Genomic DNA, 27,959 nt, shown 5'->3' with positions numbered 1-27,959 from the left:
GAGGCTACTGCCTCCATCGACCAGCACATGCGGTACTGTCATTACTCTGACCCGAACGACAATGTAAAGAGCATTATTATGAAAGGAATGAGGCTTTGGAAGGTCCTCATGTGAGAAGGTGATTGGCGCATTGGTCATGGCAGAGTTCACAATCTGTGCCATGTCTTCAGGAGTGGTACTGGGCTTAACTTTGATTTTCCTGAGTAAATCATCCAGTACTTGTCGGTGCTTGCTAGAATTCTTGGCCAAGTCAAGGATGGAGACATTGGATAAAGTGGTCAGAGGCTTCTGACTTGACCTGTCTGGCCTTGGTCTAACGATTTGCTTGAAGAAGTCAGGAGTTCCTTTTGATTTGGGAACTGACTTCACAGGTGCTTCCGAAACTTTCATTTTACCGAATGCTGAGATTAAGTCCATCTTCTTGGAATCTGAAGCTGCTTGTCGTAGCACCGTCACCTGATGCTGAACTTGGAGATCTTGCGCAGAACATGGCTTGATATGTTCATGCGGTAGAAAGGGTTGTGCAGACACTACTGTTGTGGTGTGTGAAGGGAAGGAGTGATTGAGAATGTCCATTTTCTCTTCTTCTTCTCCTTCTACCAATAGATTCTTTTCAATGAGATCTTGCACGATGTTTTTGAGAACAAAGCAGTTCTCGGTGTTGTGTCCCACTGTCCTGTGGAACTTGCAGAACTGATCTTTCCATTTCCCCATGGGCACAGGGGGATCGGCCAATCTGGGCAATTTGACCATCTCTTTTGATAGCATGTACTCGAGCACATCCTCGAGTGATTGGTCAAGGGGAGTAAACTTTCTGTCATAGCTCCATCCTTCATGTTTGGTCTTCTCACGCAGTTTCGGCCCTTGATCCTGCTGAGGAGGCTTGTTGTACTGAGGAGCAGGCTTTGCTTTCTGATCCTTGTTGTTCGAATTGCTTGAGTTGTAGCAGTAATCTTTCTTCTGCCCTTTGTATCGATTTTGGCCTTTGTTGTTGTTGTTGGCAGAATAAGTGAAGTGAGCTTTCTTCTTCTGCTCACCTTGGGAGTTGATCTTGGAAAAGGTAAAGCCTTCATAGACCCCATTTTCCACACTTAGTTCGAGCCATTTGGCTCGTTCAGTCAACTCAATGAAGGTCCTGGATGGTGCTGTGGAGATCAATCCTCTTAACGGCTGCGAAAAATTGTTGAGGATCAGGGACAATGCATGCCTTTCCGAGATAGGATCTCTCATCTTATTACAGGCTGATCTCCATCTGTGAATGAAGTCCCGTGCTTTTTCATTCTCATTCTGCCTTAAATTGCAGAGATGACTCAGTGTAGGCAGCGCTTCTGTGTTGAACAAGAAGCGTTCAATAAAGAGATTCACAACTTTGTCGAACTCCTTGAGCTCGATGGGGTTGATATGCTCAGCATACCACTTGGCTGCAACTCCTTCCAAACTGCGGGGGAAGCATAGAAACAATGCTCGGTTATCCCTCTTAAACCGAGAGCATTCAGCAAAGAAGGTGGCGAGATGAGCTTTTGGGTCGCCAGAACCATCGAACTTGATGAATTTTCGGGGGAGATTCTCCAGATCATCATCCCCTTCTAAGCCGTCATAGAAGTCTTCACTGGTGAAGACTTTCTTGCCCTTGTCGCGGGCTTGCAGATCTTTGACAACTCGGTCCATTTCTTTAAACTGCACTTGCAAAGGCTCTTCTTTATCTCTGCTCTTTGATCTGTGGCTTTTACTTTGGCCACGCTTCTGAAATGCCGGAGGCACTTCATATTCTTCGTCTGTGTTTTCAGTTGAGTCTGATTCATCTGAAATCTCTTCTGGCTGGATCTGCTTTTTGGGAGCCTTCTTACTTCTACGACCATGGAACTTTTCTCTGAATGGATTCCTTTCTGAGCTGGTCCCGGGCTGCTCATTCATCATCTTATTCATCATTTTTCTGAACATGGCATACATTTGAGGGTCTATGCCATCGTCTTCTTGCTGTTGTTCTTGACTCTTCTCGGATCGAGGGGAACCCATTTCTTCTTCCGAGGCTGACGAGTACTGGGATGCCGTGGTTCTTTTGCCTGATCTTGTCTCAACCATCAAATGGTATGGATGCTCTCTGCAGGGCAAAGACATGATTAGATTATAAAGGAATTAGCTTTTGGAAGAAATATTTGCTGAAAATATGGTAGACAATTTGGAAAAGATGTCCCATTACTAGGGACTGAGTCGTCGTGGGAATCACGATAATTGTGTTGTCATTCCTTCTGCAAAAGAAATAAACAACGAAAATATGCCTTGTTACCTAGGCGAGGTCGTCAAACCACAATAGAAAGAAAGAGAATTTTATTAAAATGAGAAGAATAAGATTTTATTGATCTTGACGAAGAGGTGGGGGACAAACAATTTGCCACCATTCACGATAGTCGGCAGACATTCTAGGACCTGGAAAGATTTTAAGAGAGACAAAGGAATCCCAGCCGTAGCGGGCAGAGTGATATGCCCTGGACCATTGTGCGGAAGTGAGATCAAACTCTGCCATAACTCCTGATAACAGTCGGGCTTCGACATACTGCTGCCTCTGGGAGAACTGCCGAACACATCTCTCTGGTTGGTAGTAAGTGCAGAAGAATGGTCCCAGCAACTTGAACCGCTTGCCATAAGCGTAGGTATATCTGGGAGGAGACAGCTGCCAATCAAAATAGTCTCAAACTACGTCATCCTCTTGAATGTTGTTGATCATAGACCGGTACTGCGCCACTGGAAGGAGTTCTTGTCCATTGTATCTGAAAGAGCTTGCTCGGGCTGGAACGTGTTGGAAAAACCAGGACTGAAGTGCGTAGATGCATCCTTCAACTAAAATGGACTCTCCAAGTGAGAATCGAGTCAGACCTCGATAAAGGAAGGCGAGCGCTGCCATGGCTATAGAGAGGCGATTGGTTTGCCGATTTCCCCATCTTCTCATAAGTTGGATTATTTTGATGTCCATGTAGTTTTGTCCATCTGGGAAGAGGGATAATCCTACAGTGCACAGAACCATCGCATTTTAAATCCTTTCTTTAGCTGTTCTTGATAGCGAACTGACTTCGACGAAGGTCCCGTACTGGCGGTACAACTCAAGTAGGTCAACATATTCATTTCCTTCCAACTGGATCAGGGGCCAAGATCGGCGGCCTATCATACGAGCTAAGGAGTCTCGGGGGTCCAAACCCTTGACATTGATAAGGAATTGATGCTCTAATGGGTCTCCTGGTTGACCGGCTGGTTCTGGTAACCCCATGATTTCTGAAAATTCATCCATTAAAACAGTCATTTCTCCCCATGGGAACCAGAAGGTACACGTCCGAGGATTCCATCGCTCCGCCATTGCATGGATCAGGTTGCCATTGATGGTCTGCTTTCCGACTGCTGACGTCAGTTCTAATCCGCACTCGCTTAAATGGTCCGGGAACATTCGGGAAAAGTTCTTTAGCCAGGCATAATACCACCGGGGAATGAAAGTTCCGGTGCTAAGGGCTCGATGTTCAGGACGACCTTGTCGCACCTCGAAGGAGATGTGACCTTCAGGAAAGATAGGATCTATTTGACTGGATGCCATCGAACTGAAAACAGAGAAAGACTCAGAATGAGACTTAGGAAAATGTGAGAAATTTTGAAAAATTTTGCAGGCAGGATAAAAATGCAGCTGAAAATTCGAGATCCAGTAGAATGGTAGAATGAAAAATCGCTTGGAGTTTTGAAAGAAATTGGATATTTGAGAAAATCATCCAGGGTTTGAGAAAACATCTTGTGGAAAATAAAGATGTTTTGAAAAAAAACCTAGTAAGTTGGAAAACATTGGGAAATATAAAAAATTAAGGAAATCATACACATACAATCACATCCTGCACAAACATTTATGCACATACAGCACTCCCTAAAAGGCTGACTCTAGATGCATCAATTGAAAACAACTATAGGACCTTAATCCTAACTCTAGGTTCAGATCATCTTTGTCCAATCCAGTTATGCCGATATACTCGAACCGAAATCCGAGGTACGTGGCATAGAATTTTAACTCCGGTTCTAAGGTAAGGTTTTCCAACATCCTTGAGCGCCTACCGATATACTTCGGACTGTGGCCCGTGGTACGTGGTAGGGGGGTGTTAACCCAAATAGTTGGCCCAGTTGTGAGGCTCTGTCCTGAACTATGGTTCTGGAAGAGAGCCCAGCAACGTGAAGACCGGGTAATGATAGGTAAGGGAGTTTTGAAAAAAATGATCACATGCAAGAAATAGAGGGCTCTAAATCCTAGAGAGATAGATTTTGAAAATTTTGAAGAAGCATACATTGTTTGCATTCAGATCCTAAATTGAGGAGGGTTGTATTTAGACCTAAGTCTATGTGAGCATGAAAATATCTCCTCAATCTGGTCCTACCAAACCATGCCTAGTCTATATGCAGTCAATGTCAGCTAGGTTAGAATCTAGGCTCCTAGGTTCACATGATATCAAAGGTAAAGAGCTGACATTTTGTGAACATAATTTCGATAATTGAACTAAGTCAAGCATTACTTTGATCAGACGAGGACAGGTCCCATCTCGGTCGCCAAACCTGTTATCGTCGCAAAATTTTTCCCCCGTCTTCCCATCCTTGCGGAAGAGAGAGAGGGAAATGCTTTCGCGATTCAAACTTGACCGGATTTTGGAAATTGTTTTAAAATACTCGCCTCCGTTTTAAAAGTTGCGGGAAAATCCATGGGATGGGGCTCGACCTGTCGGTACGAGGTTCGACCATTCCTACCGCCTTTAACAGGGGTAATCGAACCAAGGACCAAAATTGTGCTTGACTTAGCGAAATTATCAAAGTTATGTTCTATCCTAAATGCACAAAGAATTCAGGCATGTGCTATGAGATTTTGGAAAATGCAGCTTGGGAAAACATGATGTATGCTTGGAAAATATTTGGAGTTGAAAAGATTCTCTCAAGAAAAAGCTGAAAGTCAATTTCTCAGGAAACTCAGATGAAAAAGATTTGAAATCTCAGGAAAGTTCATAAAGACTTGGGAAAATCATGAATGGTTGAAAATCCTGGGAAAATGGAAGTGATTCTTGAGAAAAGATGAACCTTTTGAAAAGGGAAACACTTCTTAGGAAAACTTGGACTTTGAGAGTTTTCTTAGGAAAATGATGGAAGATTTATAGGAAAACTCATTGGAGAAGGAAATTCAAAACTTGGGGAATCGAAATCCTGGGAATTTTACCTTTTGAAATACTTGGAAATCGATTTTGGATCTTGGAGAAAGATTGGAAAAGTCTTTTGAATCTCTTAAGAAAATATCATTTTCCAGCGAAAACTGTGGAAAACTTGTCTTTGGAAAACCGATTTTGAAAAATCCTTAGAGTTTCTTGAGAAATTGATTTCTTGAGAATGAAGTTTTCTTGAGAAAATCTTGAGAAAATCAATGATTTTATGATGCAAATGACATGAGTGAATGAATGCACTTTGAAAAGATTTTCTAAGAGATTTGTTGGAAAAATGTGCATTAAGTCAAGATAAATCCTTCACATATTCTGACTGTGGCCATGAATATGTTCAGAATTTAGTTGATTTGATGCACATGATTTTGAAAACTTTGGAAATATGATGTGCATTTTAAGATAGCCTAAGAGTGTAGGCTCAATGTGACTAGTAGAAAGATAACGGATCTGGGTCTCGTCCATATTCCGACTAGGGCCGTAAATATGGATCCCACCGAGTCCATCAACTCCCTAAGAGTTGGTGCACGTGCCATTCGTGAACATCCATAGTGCTTTTGAAATAAAATGCGTGAATCACATAAGCAGGATATTACATAAATTCAAACTATATGATATGCATCCTAGTCTAAGCAGGAAATTAACTCTCTTATTCCAAAATTTACATTATTACATCACTAAATAAAGGAAATAAAAGAAATTTGCAGACTTCAGCTCCTTGTTTTGAATGTCCCTGCCAAATCTTGAAATAGGGTTAGCTAAAATATGTGGGTTTTTCCAAGATTTTCCAATAATATTCTGAAATTATTGGACTTAATTGGATATAAACCCTAATCTCATGCTTCCTTGATATTTGAAATGATGTAAATGCAGGAAATTCGGTGGAAAATAGTTTGAAATTCGAAATAGTGGTCAAAATGACCAAAATACCCCTAAAATTAAAGTTATACCTTTAAAATCAGGGTTTTTGAAGGAAATTTTGATAAAAATTGAGATTTTGAAATTCGAATTGAAACAAATGATGATGAAATGCAGTAAGAGACATGATGACATGCTGATAAACACATTAAGACTGTGAAATCAGAATTTGACATATTGTAATTTATCCAAAATAACGAATTTCGCTTGTTTTTCACTTGGATCCGGGTCCTGCGGGACCCTGTTTTGGTATTATGGCTAATCCGAACCTCAAATGGATTCCAAATTGCACCAAATTCGGTATGAAGCATCTACTTACTCTGATAAACAGCCTAGAATGCTAAAAATCATGAAATGATATGATTTAAATGCTAAAATTCAAAGAAAGTCCTAAAATGGTGGATTTTGTCTATGGATCCGAACCAAATGCAATGCTTAACATGATAATGCAAGATTTACACCATGAAAACTTATGATATTTGCAGACTGCTAAAAGACCCAAAATGGAACATTTTTGGTTTTTACAGCCTCGGGATTTGAGCCATGGTGAGTTCAATAACAGAGATTTAGTTCTGACAGAGGTAAAAATCACACTAATCTGATGTAAAACGCTAAAAAAATCAAACAGCCATGGAAATTTATGAAATTAATCAGAGCTACTCACGACACCTACATGAACAACTTTCATGTTCATGACTTTGGCATTTAATCAACGGAAACACAGATAAAAATATAACTATTTCTGCCTAAATCAACAGAACAGACAAATGTAGCAAAACAGGGGGCTGACAAGAAAAATCTGAAGCAGGTGTCAACACTATTCTAAAAATCACAGGCTTTCATATGCAAACAGAGTACACCTCGGAAATAACTTTCACTTTTTATAGTTTTGGATTTGGAGCAACACACAAAGAGAAACCATAGCCCTAAGTCGATCCAAAATCTCAAAGGCCTAAATTAGGCTCTGACACGTGTCCTGAACTCTCGGATTTTTGTCAGACATTACACAAAATCAGAAAAATCTATAAAAATCATATTTAACACTAGACATTCTCCCGAGTTCAGATCATTTTTCGGATCGAAAATCCGATCTCCCATGAGGGATATCTTGATTTTACAAGTCGGCAAATGATTTTCAAAACGCATTCCGGGTAACAAAACCCGACTTTCCATTTTGAATGTTTACCGTAGTAAACAAATTCAAATGCCTGCGAATTTTTGGCAAAAGTTTAGGGACACCTAAGGGCGCATTTCGTGATTTTGTTGGGATTTTTAATAAAAAACAAATGCATGAAATGACGTGTGGACTGACTGACAAAAATAGAGACCTACTGAAAATGAGCAGAGTTGAAATAAATGCTAAACTAATCCTAATTAATTCATGAAATGTGCTAAATGAATGAAATAAAATGCAAATTAAACCTAGCTAAATGCATGAAGGTTAAAAATCATCAAGGAAGCATAATTAAACATTTTATATATGTCGTTTTATGAGAATAGCTCAATCCATCTCTCGGATGAGCTCTTTCTTCAAACGACTCCCGAATCGAATTATGAAATCAAATCAAGGGAAAAAGAAGTGCACCTTGCTTTGTTACGCAGCGTAGAAGCTCTTGAAAGGGGCGGCTATCACGAGCTTCCTTCGCTCCGAGCTTCGGATGGTTCACCAAAATCGACTTATGCTTGAATCGAATTGGCCACTGCACGAACTTTACTCCACCTTCTCCAATGAGCCAAAGGGGGCACGATTTCCAAAGTTCAAAATCAGATTTTAGGGAGGCTAGGTCGGATTTTCAAGTTCACAAAAATGGTCTCCAAAGATGCCCCCTCTCCTGGGCGTGGAGCCTTGTTTTTATAGATTTTCTGAAATTTTTTGAATTTCAAACAGGCTCAATCTGAGCCCTCCATGTGGCGCCATCTCAGGGGGTGCTATCTGGGGGTTTGAAATTCGAATTTGGCTTTTGCAAGGAGCCCTCAGGTGGAGCCACCTCATGGGGCTATTTTGATTTTTGAGAAAAATAAAAAAAATGGAAATTTTGTGGGTGAGACACCTCAGCAGGGAAATTTGGAATTTTTCAAAAGCTTGCTTGATTCTCTCTGCAGGGAACTCCCAGATGGCGCCACCTCAGAGGGTGCTCTCTTGGAATTTGAAATTCAAACTCACCTTTTGTAGGGAGTCCTCAGATGGCGCCACCTCATGGTGGGCTACTTTTATTAAAAATAAAATAAAAATCAAAATGGAGCCAAGTGGGAGCTCTGGAATGGTGCCACCTCAAAAGGTGTTCTGAGGTGTAAAGTTGGAACAGTAGGGGCATGCCATGTGGCGCCACCTCTGGGGGAGTTCAAATGTTTGAAATTTTGCTTTTTCTGCAGGAAAGGAGAGGCTGACATGTGTCATTTCTTCAGAGTGGCTCCTACGATGCCATGTGGCAGGAGAACATGAAGGGAGGAAGCAAAATGCGCCACCTCATAGGGGGTTCTACTTTTTCTGATGTAGGGAGGTCTGGACATGTGGCAGACAAGTGTCAGCTGTCTGGAGAGGCCTTCTCAAATGGCGCCACCTCAGAGGAGAATTTGAATTTCAAATGGAGGCTGGCCCTAGAGGAATGGGGGGTGGACATGTGGCGCCACCTCAGGGTGGCTCCTACAATGCCATGTGGCAAGAGGGAGGAAAAAGAGGGAAGGGACATGTGACGCCCTCATAGGCCATCTGGAAAAATCAGAGCTCCGGATTTGCGCCACCTAGGCTTTGTTTGAAATTTTGAATGGTTTGCTTTTTCTGAAGAAAGCCAGGAGTGACATGTGTCTCCTACTTTTCTGAGAAAAGTAGGGAGAAGACATGTGTCCTCTACTTTTTCTGAAGGAGGTAGAAGGAGACATGTGTCACCTGCTTTTTCTGAAAGAAGCAGAGAATGACATGTGGCAGAGGGGAGAGAAGGAGGGCCAAGCCATGTGGCGCCATCTCAGACAACATGGAAAAGTTGAAGTTCAGGATCTGCGCCACCTATGAGGAGATTTGAAACTTTGAATTCTAGTTTTTCTGAAGAGAGCAGGAAATGACACATGGCACTTGCTTTTTCTGAGGAAATGAGAGCTTGACATGTGTCCTCTGCAGGAGACACACTCTAAATGGCGCCACCTCAGAGGAGACAAGCCTACCTTTTCTGGAGGAATCTAGGAGTGACATGTGTCTCCTACTTTTCTGAGAAGAGTAGGGAGAGACATGTGTCAGGCTACTTTTCTAGAAGGAGGGAGAGGTTGACACGTGTCCCCTGCAGGAGACACACTCCAAGTGGCGCCACCTCAGAGGAGACAAGCTCCACTTTTTCTAGACAGGACAACCTATGACACTTGGCATCTCCTGGTAATCTTGGAATGACATATGGCGCATGATGGATAGGGTGACACATGGTAGATAAATGGGATGACATGTGGCGGCTTCTTAGGGTAGCCTAACACTGACACTTGGCATGTAGATGAGAGGAGAGAGAAAAGACAAGTGGCACCAATCCAGGGGACAAGGCTCCTATATTTTTGGGTTTTTCGAAATTCAAATTTTCAAAAGAAAAGCTTGTGTGACACCACCTCAGTGTGGGTCCCATATTGCTTCTTTATTGAAATAAGGATAAAACAACAACTTCTTTTTGGAATTTTCATAAAATCTGGACTAATTGGTAAAACAGAAATTTTTGGAAAGAATTGGCCCCTGTAGGGCAATTTTGTAAAAGGAAGATATTTGAAATTGTCAAAAGGGCAAAATCTGAGGTGAAGTGGCTGAAATCCATATTGAAAACTATCCAGATCGTTTTCCTGAGAAAATATTTTGAAATTCAAAGTCCTAGGGGTAAAATGGGAAGAATTGATAATTTTGAAGACCCAGGGTTTTGAAATCAATTTTGAAAAGGGTAAAAATTCTAATCTGGATTGAAAATTTTGAAATCAAGAGTTCTAGACCTCGAAATGACATGTTGTGCAGTGCAGTGATTTAAAATGCTCATGCAATGATATGCAATGTCATGTCTTATGAAATGCAATCTTGAACTAAGACTTGGAGATGTCTGTCTCCTGTCAGGAATAAAATTTTGAACATCTGAGCTAAAAATAGGGAAATTTTGAGAGTTTCAGATGAAATTTGGACTTTTGCAAGGTCCGGGCTCAGAAAATGACCATTTTGCCCTCCAGCGATTTCAGAGGCTGGATGATGATGCTTGGTGGAACTGTCGAGGAGGTGAGTGAAAATTTGGGGTGTTTACAATGAGGCAATGTTTGTGTAATGGAATATATATAAGTAAATAAAGTTTTACTTTCCTATATACATCAAGAAACTAAAAACAAGTGCTTGTGTGTGAATAGATAAATGGATCCTACGACGAGGAGAACCATGCTGAGCGAGGAGTCCCATATGCAAGGATTCCTGCTGAAGATGCTCAACAACCTGGTTACAGCCATTCGTGAGATGAGGCCAGAACCAGTCACACCTCACAATAAGAATCTGGGAGGAATAACCTATAAGAAGTTTCTCAAACTTGACCCACCAGTTTTCGTCGGTAGAGCTGATCTAGAGCTTGCAGAAAGCTGGATCAAGGAGACAGAATGTGCCTTCCTGGTATTGGGTGTACCAGAAGAGAAAAAGATCAACTTTGGCACATATCAATTAAAGGACAATGCACGGAAGTTGTGGAATACCACTAAGTTGATCCAGTTCTCACAACTCGAAGTCGTTCCTTAGGAGGACTTCTGAAGAATCTTTATGGATAACTACTTTCTATTGCATTCCAGAAACAAGAAAAAGATGGAGTTTCTGGAGTTAAAGCAAGGCGGTATGAGTCTGATCGACTATACCACCAAATTCTAAAATCTAGAGCGATACTGCTCTCGGTTGTTTGAGACAGACCAAGAGAGAGCCGACAAGTATATCAAAGGTCTGCATGAAGGGCTACAGTCTCGAGTTATAACAAGCATGCCCTCAACCTTTCAAGTTGCAGTGACGGCAGCTTTAAAAATTCACATGGATTGGGAGCGATTCAAAGGGGTCATAGCAAAAAAGTTTGTAATCAATGGTGGGAACCATAAGAGAACGTTTCCAAGTGGCCAAGGTTCACGACAACCATTTCAAAAGAGGAGGTTTCAAGGTAGGAACGTCGTTCAGCAAGTCGTGAAACCCAGGCAGAATGTGGCTCCCAATAGTCAGCAGTCCAACTTCAGCTACCCGAAGTGCCATGTGAACCACCCTGGGAGACCATGTCCTTGTGACACATGTGGTTGCTTCTATTGTGGCAAAATGGGCCACAGTACGAGGCAGTGTGGTAAGAAGCTTGCGGATGAGCAAAGGAGGAATACCGGATCTGTCAGACCCCCTCGACAAGTGCCACAACGTCCCCAGTTCCAACGACCACCACCTAAAGTAGAACAAAGGCCTGCTGCAGGTCGTGTATATGTTGTAACAACTAAACAAGTAAAAAATGGTGACCTGATTGAATACATTATACCTATTAATGGACATGCAGCTTACGTCTTGTTTGATTGTGGTGCTACTCATACTTTTATCTCTGATGATTTCATAAAAAAACTCCATGCTTCGGTGCAACCGGTTGATAAAATGATCGAAGTATACAACACATTGGGTTCACGCACCAAATGTATTTGGTGTGTAAAGAACTTGGATATAGAAATAGCTGGGCAACACTTGCCTACTGATGTCATCCTAATCGATATGGTACAGTACGATGTCATTCTAGGGATGAATTGGTTGGCCCAGAACAATGCCAAGATTTTGTGTCACGAGGGCAGGGTAATTTTATCTCGACCGGAATTGCCTAAGGTGGAATGCTGGTTATCCAAACCTGTCCTGCAGAAACGACTCATATCAGCTCTTAAGGCACAAAAATACCTAAGGAAGGGTTGTGTAGCCTTCCTATTAAGCCTCTTAGTGGAAAATTCAAGCATCTAGTCACTTGAGAGTTTGAAAGTGGTATGGGAGTTTCTCGATGTGTTTCTTGAGGAATTGCCAGGACTTCCACCGCTTTGTGAGGTTGGATTTGGAATTCAATCCTTACCTGGAACAATGTCGATATCAAAGCCCCCCTATCGAATGACACCAGCTGAACTCAGTGAGTTGAAATGTCAGTTGGAAGAACTGATGGAACAAGGGTTCATCCGTTCGAGTGCATCATCGTGGGGAGCCCCAGTGCTATTTGTAAAGAAGAAGGATGGATCCCTTCGGTTATGCATCGATTATCGAATCTTTAACCAGGCAACTATAAAAAATAAGTACCCGTTGCCTCGGATTGAGGATTTATTCGATCAACTCAGAACAGCGAGAGTGTTCTCCAAGATCGACCTCAGGTCTAGGTATCATCAACTCAGAGTTAAAGAGGAGAATATACCTAAGACTGCCTTCAGAACGAGATATGGCTATTATGAGTTCGTAGTAATGCCTTTCGGACTCACTAATGTGCCTGCTGCCTTCATGGATCTAATGAATCAGATATTCAAACCATATTTGGACAACTTTGTCATCATCTTCATTGATAACATTCTTGTATATTCAGAGAACACGAAACAACACAGTGAACACTTGAGAGTCGTCTTGAAGACCATTCAGGATAATCAACTCTATGCCAAGTTTTCGAAATGTGAATTCTTGCTAGACAAAGTGATGCTCCTTGGCCATGTAATATCAAGAGATGGGATCATAGTGGATCCTGCGAAGGTGGAAGCTGTGATAGACTGAAAATAGCCAGAGAATATCATTGAGGTCCGTAGCTTCCTTGGACTTGCCGGATACTACTGGAAGTTCATACAAGACTTCTCCCGAATCGCCGTACCCATAACAAAACTGTTGAAAAAGGGAGTCAAGTTTAAATGGAACGACCAGTGTAAGGAGTGCTTCGAAGTTCTCAAACAGAGGCTTACTACTGCCCCTGTCCTTACTCTAACTTCTGGTCAAGGAGAATTTGTAGCTTACACGAATGTCTCAGGGATGGGTCTGGGTTGCGTATTGATGCAGCATGGCAAGGTGATCACCTAAGCATCACAACAGTTGAGAATACATAAGAAAAACTATCCAACCCATGACCTTGAGCTTACTGCGGTGGTGTTCGCGCTTAAAATTTGGCGACACTACCTGTATGAAGAGAAATTTGAGGTCATGTCGGACCATAAAAGCTTAAAATACCTCTTCTCTCAAAAGGAGCTCAATATGCGGCAACGGCGATGGCTGGAATTCCTCAAAGACTATGAATTCACACTTTTCTATCACCCTAGAAAGGTGAATGTTGTAGCAAATGCCCTTAGTCACAAGACTGTTGGCACTCTCGTCAGCCTCGTAGGGCAATGAAAGTTGATGGAGGATTTCGTCAATTTGAGGTCATTCTTGGCTGATTCAGGCAAGATCCGATTGTCATGTTTGACAATCCACATCGAGATCCTCGATCGAATTGTAGCCAAATAATTCAAGGACCCCCAGTACTTGAAATTAAAAACTTGTGCTGAAAAGGATGACACTTTCTTCCATTTGAAATAAGATAGAGGGATAAGGATGGAAGAAAGGGTATGGGTTTCAAATAACTCTAAGCTAAGAGAGGAAGTACTCCGGTAAGCTCATAGTAGCAAATACACTATCCACCCTGGAGGTAGAAAGATGTTTCAAGACTTACAAAGAAAGTACTAGTGGAGGGGTATGAAAAGAGATGTGGCTATGTTTGTCTCAAAGTGTTTGATATGCCAGCAAGTCAAGATCAAACATCAACGACCTGGCAGAAAAATGCAACGGATCGAAATTCCAGAATGGAAATAGGAAGGCATTATGATGGATTTTATCTTTGGACTATCTCGATCCAAGAGAGAACACGACTCGATATGAGTGATTGTGGACATACTCACTAAGTCTGCTCACTTCCTGCCAATATACACTCGGTATTCAAGAGAACGATTGGCAGAAATCTATGTTCGAGAAATCGTCAGACTTCATGGAGTGTCGATATCGATCATATCTGATCGTGATCCAAAGTTCACCTCTCACTTCTGCGAGCAGCTTCAAAAAGCCCTGGGAACGAAACTCAAGTTCAGTACAACATTCCATCTCCAAACAGATGGGCAATCCGAACGAACCATACAGACTCAAGAAGATATGTTGAGAGCCTGTATGCTAGAATGGAAGGGTGATTGGGACTCCCACTTAGCGTTGGCTGAAGTTGCTTACAATAATAGCCACCACGCTAGCATTGGGATGGCACCGTATGAAGCTTTATACGGATGACTCTGTCGATCACCAATCCATTAAGGTGAAGTGGATGAGCGAACCTTGAACTCGCCCATCATGTTGTAGCATTATACTGAGCAAGTACACATGATTAGAGAGAAGCTATTGATTGCTTAGAGTCGACAAAAGAACTACGCAGATCAACGGCGTAGGGAGCTCACTTTTGTGGTTGGAGATAAGGTTTTTATCAAGGTCTCCGCAACTAAGAGTGTGTTCCATTTTGGAAAGAATGGGAAGCTCAGCCCCAGATTCATTGGTCCTTTTGAAGTTCTGAGTCGGATCATAGAGACCGCCTATCGAGTAGCATTGCCAACGCAATACATGATATATTTCACGTATCAATGCTTAGGAAATATGTTCATGATCCTTCTCAAGTCATCCAACATAAAGATATCGACATTCAAGAAGATATGACAGTGGAAGAAAGGTCAGTGGAGATCATGGATCGAAGAAAACAAGTGCTAAGAACGAAGGTCATTCCACTTGTTAAAGTGAGATGGCAACATCATGGAATCGATGATTGCACTTGGGAACCCGAATCTGATATGCGGGATAAGTATCCCCAGCTATTCACTTTGTACTCTTAACTGAATTTCGCGGACGAAATTTCTTTAAGGGAGTAATAATGTAAGACCCGCAATTTTTCAGTATAATTTTTTAATAAAATTCATGAGGCATTTACTGGTAAAAATAGCATTTTCACTCAGAATGTGAAATAAATCAATTTCTACGAACCAGTTATACTTATGATATTCGTCGTTTTGCGAATATATACTCAAACACTCTAAAAGTCATAACTTCCTACCTGGACAAAATCAAGAGATTTTCTCGAGCCAACTTTCTTAATTACGTCAATATGAAGGGAATGGCGTACTTAGAATTTTTTGGAAAAAAATTGCAGAAAACCCAAAATTTTTGCGGGACCCACAAAAATGTTGGTGAGACCCACAGAAATATTTCTCAAAAAATATCTGGTAGGACCCACAAAAATATCCCATGAAATTTTCATGTGGGCCCCACACCAAGGAACCTCTTGTCTTTATTTTAAAGCAAGGGGTGTTTAGTAAATAGGCTAAACCTTATCCTTTAAAAGGATAAGGCTTATCCTTTAGAAAGCCAAGGAAGGTTTGCCTTCCTTGGCCTATAAATAGAAAGGCCCCCCTCCTTGAAAAATTGCCAACCCCTCTCTCCTCTTCTCTCTCCTAAACCTCCCCTACGTAGCCTAGCCCACCTGAGCCTGCCTGACCTGGTCCTAGCTCACCTGACCTGGTTTGAACTCGCTTGACCTGGTCCAAACCCGATTGACTTGACTTGAACCTGATTTGGTTTGAAGTCAAAGTCAAGGTCCTTTTTGGTCTAGATTCTAGTTTGCTTTTCTGAATCCAAACTTAGCCTGCTTAGGCTAAGACCGAACCTGTTGAACCCAGTTGACTTAGACCGAACCCAGTTTGGTTCAAACCACTTAGGTTGATCAGATTGACCTGCTTTACCTCTTTCTCAACTAGGTCAAACTCATCTGACCTAGTTCGACCTTTCGAAAGGAGGATCGAAGTCATCAAAGCCGTTGAAGCCTTTCAGAGCCGTTTCTTTCGCAAATTGAAGTAAGATCGCTTCGTTGATCCATCTCTCTCAAGTATTTACTTGTTTTTATATAGCATATACTTTCTGAAGTAGTATTTGACCCTAGTTCTTGGTTGATCCCTTTGAAACACTTTGTTGTTCAACCGCTCACCTCATAACTATTGTCGGATATATATGTTGAATACGCAGTATATGCGTTCTTAAAAATGGTATCTTACCCTAGTTCTTGGTTGAGCCTTTTGGGATACTTTGGTGTTCAACCACTCGCCTCGTAACTATCGTCGGATATATATGTTGAATACACAGTATATGCGTTCTTAAAAATGATATCTTACCCTAGTTCTTGGTTGATCCCTTCGGGACACTTCGGTGTTCACTTGCTTGTTTCGTAACTCTCGTTGGATGCCAAACTTTGTGTATATCGTTTGGTAACTGCCGTCGTGTCTTATATCGCCAAGGCCTTGTAATTTACCTTTGCTGTCGCGTTGTATAATGCCAAGGCTTTTTATTTTCTGCAATTTTCAATTATGCAATTTTGAGTATGCATTTACATTACGTCGTCTCATCGTATGATGCCAAGGCTTCCTGCTTTCTGCAATTTCTAATTATGCATTTACTTACTTCATCGCGTTGAATGATGCCAAGGCTCCTGCTTTCTGCAAATATATATGTAGAATATTTCGTTCGGTTACACGCCCCAAATAACAAGTATATGAATTTCTTTTACATCGCCACCATATAAAGCACAGGCATCTGCTTATATTACATATATGGTGCATAAATGAGTGTTCAAATGGAGATCAACTCCAAATCGTCGATGTGATTCCCTTACCGCTCCTCGTTCAAGATTTTGCTTGACGAATGAAGCCCCTATTGAAAAGGCTTCACTTTTTGGCAAACTGTTGTTCACGTAGAGAATAAGTCATTTGCGTATGGTCTGACTATGGCCTAAGGTTTCAATCAACCTTGATGGATATAAAGTACGCACAACGGTGCACATCCATTTCTCGAGTTAAGCATTGTGATTTTTCATCTAAGAGGGAAGACGTCACTGAAATGGATAAAAGAAACGCACACTTTCTCCATCAAAGAGAGGAAGTGTTGCAGAAATATCTAAAGAAGCTAAAAATAGCTCAGAAAAGAGCATAGTAGGATACTTTGTCATATAACGGAGTGCTACCCAGTCCATGGAACACTTTCTATAACGTAGAAAGGATCGTCGCATCCCTCCCATTAGAGCAGGGGCGGTGCTGACGAAATGGTTGGTAGAAGAGCTGCAAGAACAGGTTAAATGGCACAACGATGCCCGTTGTTGGAACGATGCCAGATTGACTCATTTCTCTGATACCTGTAAGGGCACCTTTCTCGTAAGGGCCGTTGTGCCAGAGTAGTGGTTGCGCCTTGAATAGGTAATGGGCTTGTTGCGTAAAAATACATCGAGCAACCGATCCATTGTGATTGTGTCATATGCATGCTCATCGAGAGACTGATATACAACTAGACTCGTAAGGGCTGCATAGCCAGAGTACATTGTCCACTCGGAAGAGGTGTGATGCTCGTGATGGCTGCAGTGTTGAGAGCAGAGTCAGGCATGCATATGAATAAAATGAAAAGACCACGCGGTTGATGACCGTGTTAGGGGGCACACTGAATGGGGTCGGGTACATACTCCTCAACGGTTGCCCTATAGGCATGCATTAAGCAGCTTATCAGACCAGCAGACCCCTTCAGAATTTATCACCGAGGAAGACAGTGATGGTGCAACCTTGAGTGACTTATATTACCCTCGAACCTGATAGAGTTCATGATGGCCTCCGTGTGATCATGCAAATTTTTTTTCTCTCGTTCCTCTTTTCTTTTCTCTTTGCCTTTCTAACCTCTATTCCTTTTTTGAAGGGGAATAAAAGGATAGAAACGAAGAGAGAATGAGAAAAAAAGAGAAGAGAGAGGAACTCTTTTGCAAGGTCTCATCTGACCAAAATTTTTGAAAATGTTTAAAAATCACTCGCCTCTGTTTTGAAGATTTGTGGGAAAATGGAGAGACGGGATTCGCTCGTCGGTACAAGGTTCGACTGTTCCTGTCGCCTTTACCAGGGGTAATCGAACCAAGGATCGAGTTTATGTCTTTTGCTTTGCTAATATATCATCTAAGAATTTATCCTAAGTCTAGATGCACAAAGAATCATGCTTGTGTGAATGCAAAGATGTATGCTCTTTTGGAAAATTGATTTGAAAATTTCCAAGTTTTCTGAGATGAAATTGATAATGGAGTGAAGAACTGATTTAAAGGATTGAATTTGGACTTTAGATTTTGAATCCAACTCAGGATTTGGAATGGACCGGGAAAAAGAGACTTGAATTTCTAAGTTTTGGAATGATCAGAATTTTGAGAGATAAATCTGTGGATGAGGATTTTTAGAATTGGAATTTTAAAATAAGAATGATTTTTCAAAGTCATAATGGACTTTTAATTGGAATCGACTTTCAAGAATCGATTTTGAATTCAATGTAAAAAAATAGGAATTTGAATTTAGACTTGAGAAATAAAATTGAAATTGGCTTTGAGAATTGGAGATGAAATTAGATTTGAAATGAAATTTTGATCTAACTTCTAAGATGGAGCTGGATTTGAGATTTTGAGATCCGAGATAGGGTTGGATCTAAAATCTGGATTCTAAAGGAGAATTGGACTCTGGACCCTAAAATGGAATTTGGATCTGAAGTCTGAGATCCAAGGTGGAATTAGATCCAAAATTTGGAACAAAATTTGGACCTGAAGTCTGAGATCCAAGGTGGAATTGAATTCTGGATCCTAAATGGAATTTGGATCTGAAGTCTGAGATCCAAGATGAAGTTGGGTTCTGGATTCTACAATGGGTTTTGGATCTGAAGTCTGAGGTCCAAGAAGTGGAGATTGCATTTGGAAATCTGGATCTAAGTTGGGATTGGGTTCTAACTTTGGATTTGGATTTTGATAGTTCAAATGGGACTTTTGAAGATGGATTTGGGTCTTTGAAGACCCATATTAAATTTAAAACTTGAGAGAAATCGAGTTTTTGAGTTTTAAACCCAATTTTAAACTTTGATTATGAATCAAGATCTTGAAGATAAAAAACAAACTTGATTTGAATCCTGAAATCAGAAATTTCAAAGTTAAATTGAACTTTGAAATTGGTTTTGATTTGAATTTGAATTTGAATCTTGAAAATGAATTTGGAATTTCAAAGTTGATTGGAACTTTGAAGTTTGACTAAATTTAGAATTTTGAATTTTGAAGAATGAGATAGAATTGATGAGTGGAAATGACAATTGAAGATATATTCAAGATCACTTGGATTTTGAAAAAAAAGAATTTTGAAAATATGATGCAGTTCTATGATGAATGAAAAGAATTTTGAAATTTGATTTTTAAAATCACACTTCATTCTTTAAACAAATGTAAATAGGATTTGAAGATATAATATATCCCTGACTATGGCCATTGAATGTATTATATAACAATCCTATTTGAATTCGGGTGAAGAATGAAATATATTTTAGTGCTTTTATAGAGTTTAACATGAAATTAACTCTCAATATATCCTGACTATGGCCATTGATATATATTTTGAGCCAATTTTAAATTAAACTCTAATAAAAGGAGAAATATTTGAAAATATGATGATTTTTTAAGAGGATCCAGTGTGGATCCAATGTTATTCCATAAGAGATGAAAATCCTAAGTTTTGTTCACATCCTGACTATGGCCATTGATGCAAATCATCAACTTAGGATTAATCACCTCCTATTAGAATGGTGCACGTGCCATTCGTGTTTCACCATTTGTGAAATTTTGAAAATTAAAGGCGAAATGAGATAATACAAATAATTTATGAAATTTGCATGCTCATACATTCTAATCTAGTGCTTGAAATGTAGAATTCTCATTATAGCCTAACTATTACATCATGGAATTGATATTTACAATTTCCCAAACCAAGAAAATTTTCCATACACTTCCTGCGAAAATCCAAATTAGCTCAAGATGAAAGATATGTATACAAAGAGACATCATGTTGTAAGTTCATGATGGAATGGATATCCAATGTGTCCATGTGATATATTATGCTAATGTGAGAACAAAATTCAAAATGTACATGAGATGTACTAGATGACACATAAATACCTAAAGGAAAAAGATGCATTAGTATACATAGGAGTGACATATTGAACAAGGCAGTGGACATATACAGGTTATCTATGCATTGTATTGTATGCAAGTGTGGTAGATTGTTGATGGATGAGAGGGCTGGATGCTGTAGGTAAATGCAATGAATAATAATCATTGATGAGATGCGGTGCAGTAGGCATATAGTGGATGATGCACTAATGTCAATGTGGAACCATGTCATGGGTGAACAACCACTGGTGACAGGAATCTGGTTTGAACTATAACCATGAGCTTTGCAGAAAAGCATACCTTCTATGCTGAGAGCACAACATTAAGACAGATGCGTATAAGGAACCCAGTATGCATAAGACAAAACATCAAGAATAGCTAGTTATATATATACATATATATATATGAATATATATATATATATTATATTTTTTTGGCAGGACAATGTTAATAGCAGAAAATTATCACAGTGATGAGTGTTGTTGTGACAATGTCGCAGTAAAGGCCAAAGATAGGATGGAGATACAGGGTCTGGCCACAGTGAGCCTATACTGCGACACCAATGCCTTATATAGAGATGATGCTGATTCTAAAACATGCGGATGAACGAGAGATTAAATCAATCTGAAAGACATACAGTAGCCTACTACAACAGTGGTTTTTTTTTTGTGAACTAAATGTAACTCAAAATGGGGAATGCATGCCATTCGCAGTTGTGGGAATTTCTGTAATCAGGAAATGAACTTAGGGAGTGGGCTCACTGGGCATGTCTGCAAAGAAAGTGCAGACGTTGAACTAATGAATGTGCACAGGAGAAAGTATTATGGGTGTATAATGCAAAGGATACAAGAAAAAAAGGTTGTGAGATCGGAAATAGTAGAACCAAACCCTAGAGAAATTCTAATAGACATAAACAAGAGTTACACACAAAATTTTCGTGGTGAGACTCTATCAAACTATGGTCCTCCTACGGTGAAAGATTCAAAAAAAAAAGACATGAAATTCCAGCATAAGCCTAAAACCTTTATTGAAAATTTGAAGTTGCCCATGTGTGGGATGAATATAAGAACTAATTATACAGGGGCCGAATATCTGTAAGCATCCATTGGGCGATAAAACAATCAGTTAACAACCCATCAAAGTAAAACATCTAAGCCTTTAGAAGAGGAACGTTGCTAGAAAAAGAGCAGATGATGATGGTAGTACAACTAATATGTGAGTGCAGTGGTCATACATATTAGGGCTCAATTGATATACATAAGTTAGTGAAGACAGCACATGGCACCTATGAAAATTTCAAGTAACAGACAAGATAGATAAAGGGTATGCACCTAACCACCACAACTTGATTGGCAGCTCTATCCTTGCAAAAAGATTTAGTCAGATTGATAGCACAGTAAATTAACTCTGAATAATGCATAATTTCTTCATGGGCTTGAAGGAACCCATAATCATAGAGAATCGACGAAGCCCTATCACTATCTTGCGACATATGCACAGCAGCAAGATACGTATGATGGAAATTGCTGAATGACGAAAGATCTTGATAGCACTGTTTTCTGCTTGCAAATTGATTTTCTCATGGATCTGACACCAGCCCCACATCACCTACAAACTCTTATTCCCTTGTTTTCACATCCTTAAACTAGCCATACAAACCTACTGATGCAACTCACACTCCATGAATGCCAAATCATGGTGTTGTTCTAAATCCCAGCTAAACCATCATGGTCATCATACAATATCACGAGAACACCTGTCTATATTCATTGAAGCATGAATATTCACCATACTAAAGTTTAAAAGACCAAAAACACGGGTTCATAACATACGCTATGCATGAGGGTAAGACAGAGAAAGAAAGAAAGAAAAGAGAAGAAAGAAAAAAGAAAGGGAAAAAGAAGAAAGAGAAAAAAAATGAAGTGTAATGAGTAAACAGGATGAAATGAGATCAATGCTCCCTAAACAGTCCTGTATAAGTGTGCCGATTAGGTGCCATCATCCATCAATAAACAATGCAATATTATCTTCTTTAATGCAACATTCTCAAGTGGTATTCAGGGCTACCTGAGGTCATACCCATGAAGGATGAATGCAGCAAGCAAATGAAAGGGAATTTGTATAAGAGTCAGGGGACGCTGGTTTTGGAAAGCATGATTGGCTCAAACATAAGGGAGATAAGATACACTGACGATGGTACCTGGGTTGATGCCTCAGCCCTATCAAGGCCAACGGACACACTCGAGCGTACAGGGGCTATATTTGCCATGGTATCTTGGGTTTGTCATTGGGAATTCAGCTAAGGTGGATGCCACTTATGACAGATACTCTATCTAGGGATAAGACTCTAGTAGCCATGCTAAAGCCAACAGAAGAACCTTGCCTATATCAAGAGCGTCTAAGAAAAGTAAGAAACTGAATTCCTTCTGTAGATGAAGGGGGAAACGTCACACACATTAACACTTGACTTAGGACAATTGTGAATGAAACAATCGATCATTGGTTGAAGACAAGAAATTATCTCGTTTGGAGGCTAAAGTGAAGTGATGATGGTGACATATAGACACCATGTATGATGGGTATGAGACATGAATGATTTAACGATGCAACAAAAATGAAACCATTGCTAAAATGCCATAGAGGATAAGGTGATATACATGAGCCGATTGATTAGGGAAACTGGATTCAACATAAAAGTGCAATGGATAAGAATCAGCAGCCTACTGTAACAGGGAATCAAACCCAAACACTCAATGCAAAGATTGAAACATGGCACTCCAGAGAGCACAACTCATATTAGAGGCCATGGTGCTGCAATAAATCGGAAACACACGAATGCAGAAGATAGATGCAAATGTCAATATGATCTGGATGATATGAACTGGAAAGAGAACAAAAAAACTCACGCACTAACAAAATGGTAATGCAAAACTGAGGAAAACCTTGATGATATGAACAAAGGATATATGATTAATACAATGAACTTGACAAAGAGAAAATCAAACTAATGGCAAATGTAAGGTGGACCTGTTGTAAAGCAAAGCATCGTAACATAATAAGAGATTTGACAGAAAGTTTACAACTATGAGAATAAAATGTGGGAATTCTAAGAATTCCGTTTAATATGGCACGAGAGGGGATTGATGTTGCCATAAGAAACCCCAAAACCACTCAACGATGCATTAATGGTGGCCTGAATTTGAACAATAAAAGGAGAACCAGAGGAAATGAACAAAGAAGAAGGAGTATCTTACCTAAACGAGCCACTGCAATTTTGAGAGAGAATGGAAAATGGTCCCAGAGAGGCTTCTAGAGAGGTGAATCGCCGATGCCTTGGATAAGAACGCTTTCTCTCCTCTTTTTTTTTGGTCCCCCTTTTTCCCTTTCTTGTGCCTCCTTTTAAAGACGTGGAAGAAACCTCGAGAAGGGGGTTTTCGTTGCAGATGGAGGGTGGAGAATCCATGGGTGGTCAGTGATTGAGGGTGGAAATGAAAGGGCAAGTCGGCAAAGGGGAGAGAGAAGTTCCCAGCGAATTTGTTGGTGATGGGCGATAGCTATGGAGAAGAAGAAGATCGGAGGGTAATGGAAGGTTTGGAGGCGAAGCCGGAGGTTTCGAGAGTGTGCGAGAGAGGTAGAGACAGGGTTTCTGAAACCCTAAAAAAAAATCGTTAAAAGGGGTTTTATCAAAAAGCGATTCCTTGTTTTAGAAAATTTTCAAAATGGCAGCTCTTTTCAAAAGTTTTTTTGTCAAAAACTGTTTTTAGTTAAAATATTTGTTTTCTTCAAAAATTGGTCTTCAAAACTATATTTTTCTTTTCTCTCTCTCTCTCTCTCTCTCTCTCTCTCTCTATATATATATATATATATATATATATATATATATATATTTATTTTGTATTTTTTTTGTTCTTTTCTTCATTTTATATATATATATATATATATATATATATTGATATTTTTGAAATAAAACCCTAAAATTTATGAGAAAACAAAGATTTAAAACTATTTTTTTGTATTTTTGAGAAATATTTACAAAAGAGGGTTTTTCTGAGAATTCAAGGCTATTTTGGGGAAATTGCTTCAGAAAATGGGTTTAGGGGCAAAAAGGGGATATTTATAAGATTTTGAAAATTTTGGGGTGTTCACAGATGCCCCTCTTTGCTATTAAGCCGGTTGAAAGCCGAGATTAGTGGCAAAGATAACACTCCAAATTTTGAAAATGCCCTAGTCAGCAGATCTGAACTGGGTGTGGAGGAATTTTTTTGAAAGACATGGCTTATCAGGCTTAAAACCTTATCCTGAAATGGTTTTGGGGGAGACAAAATTCTCAAAAATGACATGACTAAATAATAGAAATGAGGAAATCGTGATGGGACTTTGGATGAAGATCCCGTAATGATAAAAGATAAGAATTTTGATCAAGTCTCACAGGATCAACCTTTTGGAATGATTCAGGTTTAGCCCTTAACCTGGATGGGACGAAGATATATCAAGATGAACTGAATGAGGAAAGGAATACACGAGGACTTTGATGGGACATTTTTGAGGAAAATACCTCGTGAGATGAAACTCGAGTATGGTCCTTTCTTGGATGAATATATGAAGCATGGGTTCCTCGATGGGAAGAACCACAGTTGGACTGGAAGGATTACCTCATCGAAACGAGGTTCAGGTTTAACCCAAACCTGAACGGAAGATACCTCATGGAACGATGTTTAGGCTTCACCCTTAACCTGAAAGGGACGACCATACAGGATCCTCGAACGAGGAAGCCGTGATGGGACAACGAAATGCATCGCTAAAGCGATATTCAGGTTTAACCCTTGACCTGAGTGGGGGGACCATATGGAATCCTTGGATGAAGAAACCGTGGTGGGACTAGAAAGGATATCCAGTCAAAACGAGACTCAGATTTAACCCTAAACTGAATGGAAGGATACCTCACGGAGCGAGGTTCAGGCTTAACCCTTAACCTGAAAGGGGCAACCATGTGGAATCCTCAGATGAAGAAACCATGATGGGACCTTCGGAGTTTGGACAAACAAATTCGAAAGGGGTTTGCGAGAAGAGAAAAACAAGGGATTCCCTAAAGCTTTGAAAGGGTATGATCTGAGGCATCTCATTGTTGAGACTAAATCAGCTTTCTAAAAACAGACGACCTCTCATAGAAGGTTTGGGTGATACCTCGAGGAGGGAGGTAACAGGTTTAATCCTTAACCTGAATGGATACAGAATTCTCGAAGAGCGGGGAAACTGTGATGGGACCTCTAGACTTCGCACAACAAGTCCAAAAGGGGTTTGCAAAAGGATGAAAATGGGGGTCCCTAAAGCTTGAAAAAGGGGTTGATCTTGGGCGTCTCATTGCTGAGACTGAAAATAGCTTTTGACAATAACATACCTTTTGCAGAAAGTTCAGGTTTAACCCTTATCCTGAGTGAGAACTGTCTATGGCGGGACAGTGGGAAACGCAGGAAAGCGTGCGAATCTGAGAGCACTCAGATCAGACAAAAGGAAAGGACTTTTCAGTCCTAAGGAGGGATGACGTCAAGATACGTCAAAACGAATATCAAGTTCTTGCTTCATTTTTTGGAATCATGAGAAAATATTGCCAATAAGATGCCAAAATTGTAGTTGATTCAGAATGATTGAATTGTGTATGAAAATATCACCTCTTTCTACCTAGAGTATTAGCTCCAATTGGGTTAACTCCGTAGAATCAAGAATCAAATTCAAAATTTTGTTGTTGTTGGGTTTCTTCAAGGAAGATATCAATTTCTTTGATATGAAAAGAGAGGAAACATTCTTAGCTTCATAAAAGCAATTGAGTGAAAAGATATTAATAAAAGAATTTCACATAGATAAAGATGATTCCTGGCAGTTTCAGGCAGTTTGATATCCTGGGGCTTTTCCCATGATGATCTGTTTGCACTCTTTTAAGTCATGGAGCATTCTTGGGCTTTTACATCATCCTTCATTTTGGAGATGTCCTGACTTTTCTCTCTTTTTCGGGAGAGGGTACGTCACAAACTCCTTCATCTTGGAGATGCTCCGATCCTTCTTTTTCTTTCTCAGGAATTGGGCTGATGATATAGGTTCATTGGTCAAAAGGTCTCTAGATGATAGCAGAAATCAAATATCTTTTAGGGTTTGTCGGAAGGTTCATCGCAGTCACCTTCATCTTGACGGTGCTCAAAACGTTCCCTGAAAGGATCCTTCACAAACTCCTTCATCTCAGAGATGATCCAATTCTTCTTTGGCCCAGGGGGTCTAGCTCGCATATTCGTCTTCATCTTGACGAAAATTGAGAGATCCCTTTTGCGAATATTTGATTGCAGCTCAAATGACTAAGAAGATATGGATTTGGTAGGTCTTTTTTTACTTCCTAGGATATTTCCACTTCTTACTGCCAAAAGAATGATATTTAAGAATGTGCCATAGCTATGATCAATATCAGTTCACTTATGGCTTTTCAACATCACTGAATTTTTCCTTTGCCGTCATATCGAAGACTTTTCTTCATCCTCTTGGTTGACCAACAGAAAAAGCTTGAATTTCGTTCTTATTTCACAAAAGTCCTGCTCTTTTGGAAATAATACTAAAGGTAGTTGGAGGAAACTCTTTATACGATGAAAACTTTGAGATCAACAATGATTTTTGATAGCAAATTGGCAAAATATTCTTGAAATCCTTGATGAATATAATCGCTTGACATCGATTGACATGTCCATGACAAAATTCTCCTCTCTTTTTCCCCAAAAAGAGAGACTCGGGCTTAGCCATTACCTGAATGGGAAGTTGGAAATACTCCTCTCTTCCTTAAAAAGGAGGTGTTTGCAAAACAGAACTTTCGAAAAGAAATTAAGTTTTCGTCAAAACTCCCTATCTCTAGGCTTCTCTTATGGAAAGGCGGCCAAAAAATAAAGTTTGAGAAAGTATCACAGAGGAACGAGTCCATCATACTCTCCCTAGGAGAGGGTTCTCTGTGAAGGAGTTGGCCAAAGATGAGAAAAATGGGGGCCACAAAAAGAAACGAGCTTTTGTCGAAGCTCTCCTTGGAAAAAGGGTTCTTTTGTGTAAAGTTGGTTGTTGTTTTGCAAACTGTTCACGAAGAAAATGAGTCCCTTCAAACTCTCCCTAGAAAAGGGTTCTTGCGAATGAAAGATGGTTGCATGCGAAAGAAACGAGCTCCCTCAAACTCTCCCTGAAGAGGGTCCTTTGCAAGAAAAAAAAAAGATGATTTTTGACAAAATGATAACCCGAAGGTTGAAATCGAGAATTTAGAGCTTGAATTGGTTATGATCGGTTAGTACAAAGACTGAACCTGGAGGGCTAACTGATCAGTCAGCCAAACACTAGCATGAGCGCTAGATGTACCAGTATGAGCATTGGATTTGAAGATGTACCAGTATGAGCACTGGGTTTTGAAAAATACACCAGTACGTGGATTTCAAAAATGCCTCAGTACAAGCGCTGGGTTTCGAAAATGCGCACCAGTACGAGCACCAAATTTTTGAAATGCACACCAGTACGAGCACTGGGTTTTCGAAAATGCATACCAGCACGAACACTGGTTTCTCAATGGAAAGTTTGAGGAAGAGACCGACATTCGAAGATACTTGAGAATTAAGCGAGAATGATTGTCGGTGTTTCAAGATTATCCCTTATCCTGAAGAGGAAGTTCAGGTTTGTCCCTTAACCTGAAAGGGAAAGGCAAGGAGAACTTTGGTCTAATATGAGCATTGGATCAATAAGGGAAATTTGAGTCTGAACTTGAGAATTAAAAAACAAGAATATACAAAAGCGAAAACCCGAGTCGGAA

This window comes from Nuphar pumila, chromosome 7 (assembly GCF_984573655.1).
Source record: "Nuphar pumila chromosome 7, dmNupPumi1.hap1.1, whole genome shotgun sequence".
Taxonomy (NCBI): Eukaryota; Viridiplantae; Streptophyta; class Magnoliopsida; order Nymphaeales; family Nymphaeaceae; genus Nuphar; species Nuphar pumila.
The sequence above is the reverse complement of the archived record's forward strand: the minus strand, read 5'-3'. Positions refer to the sequence as shown.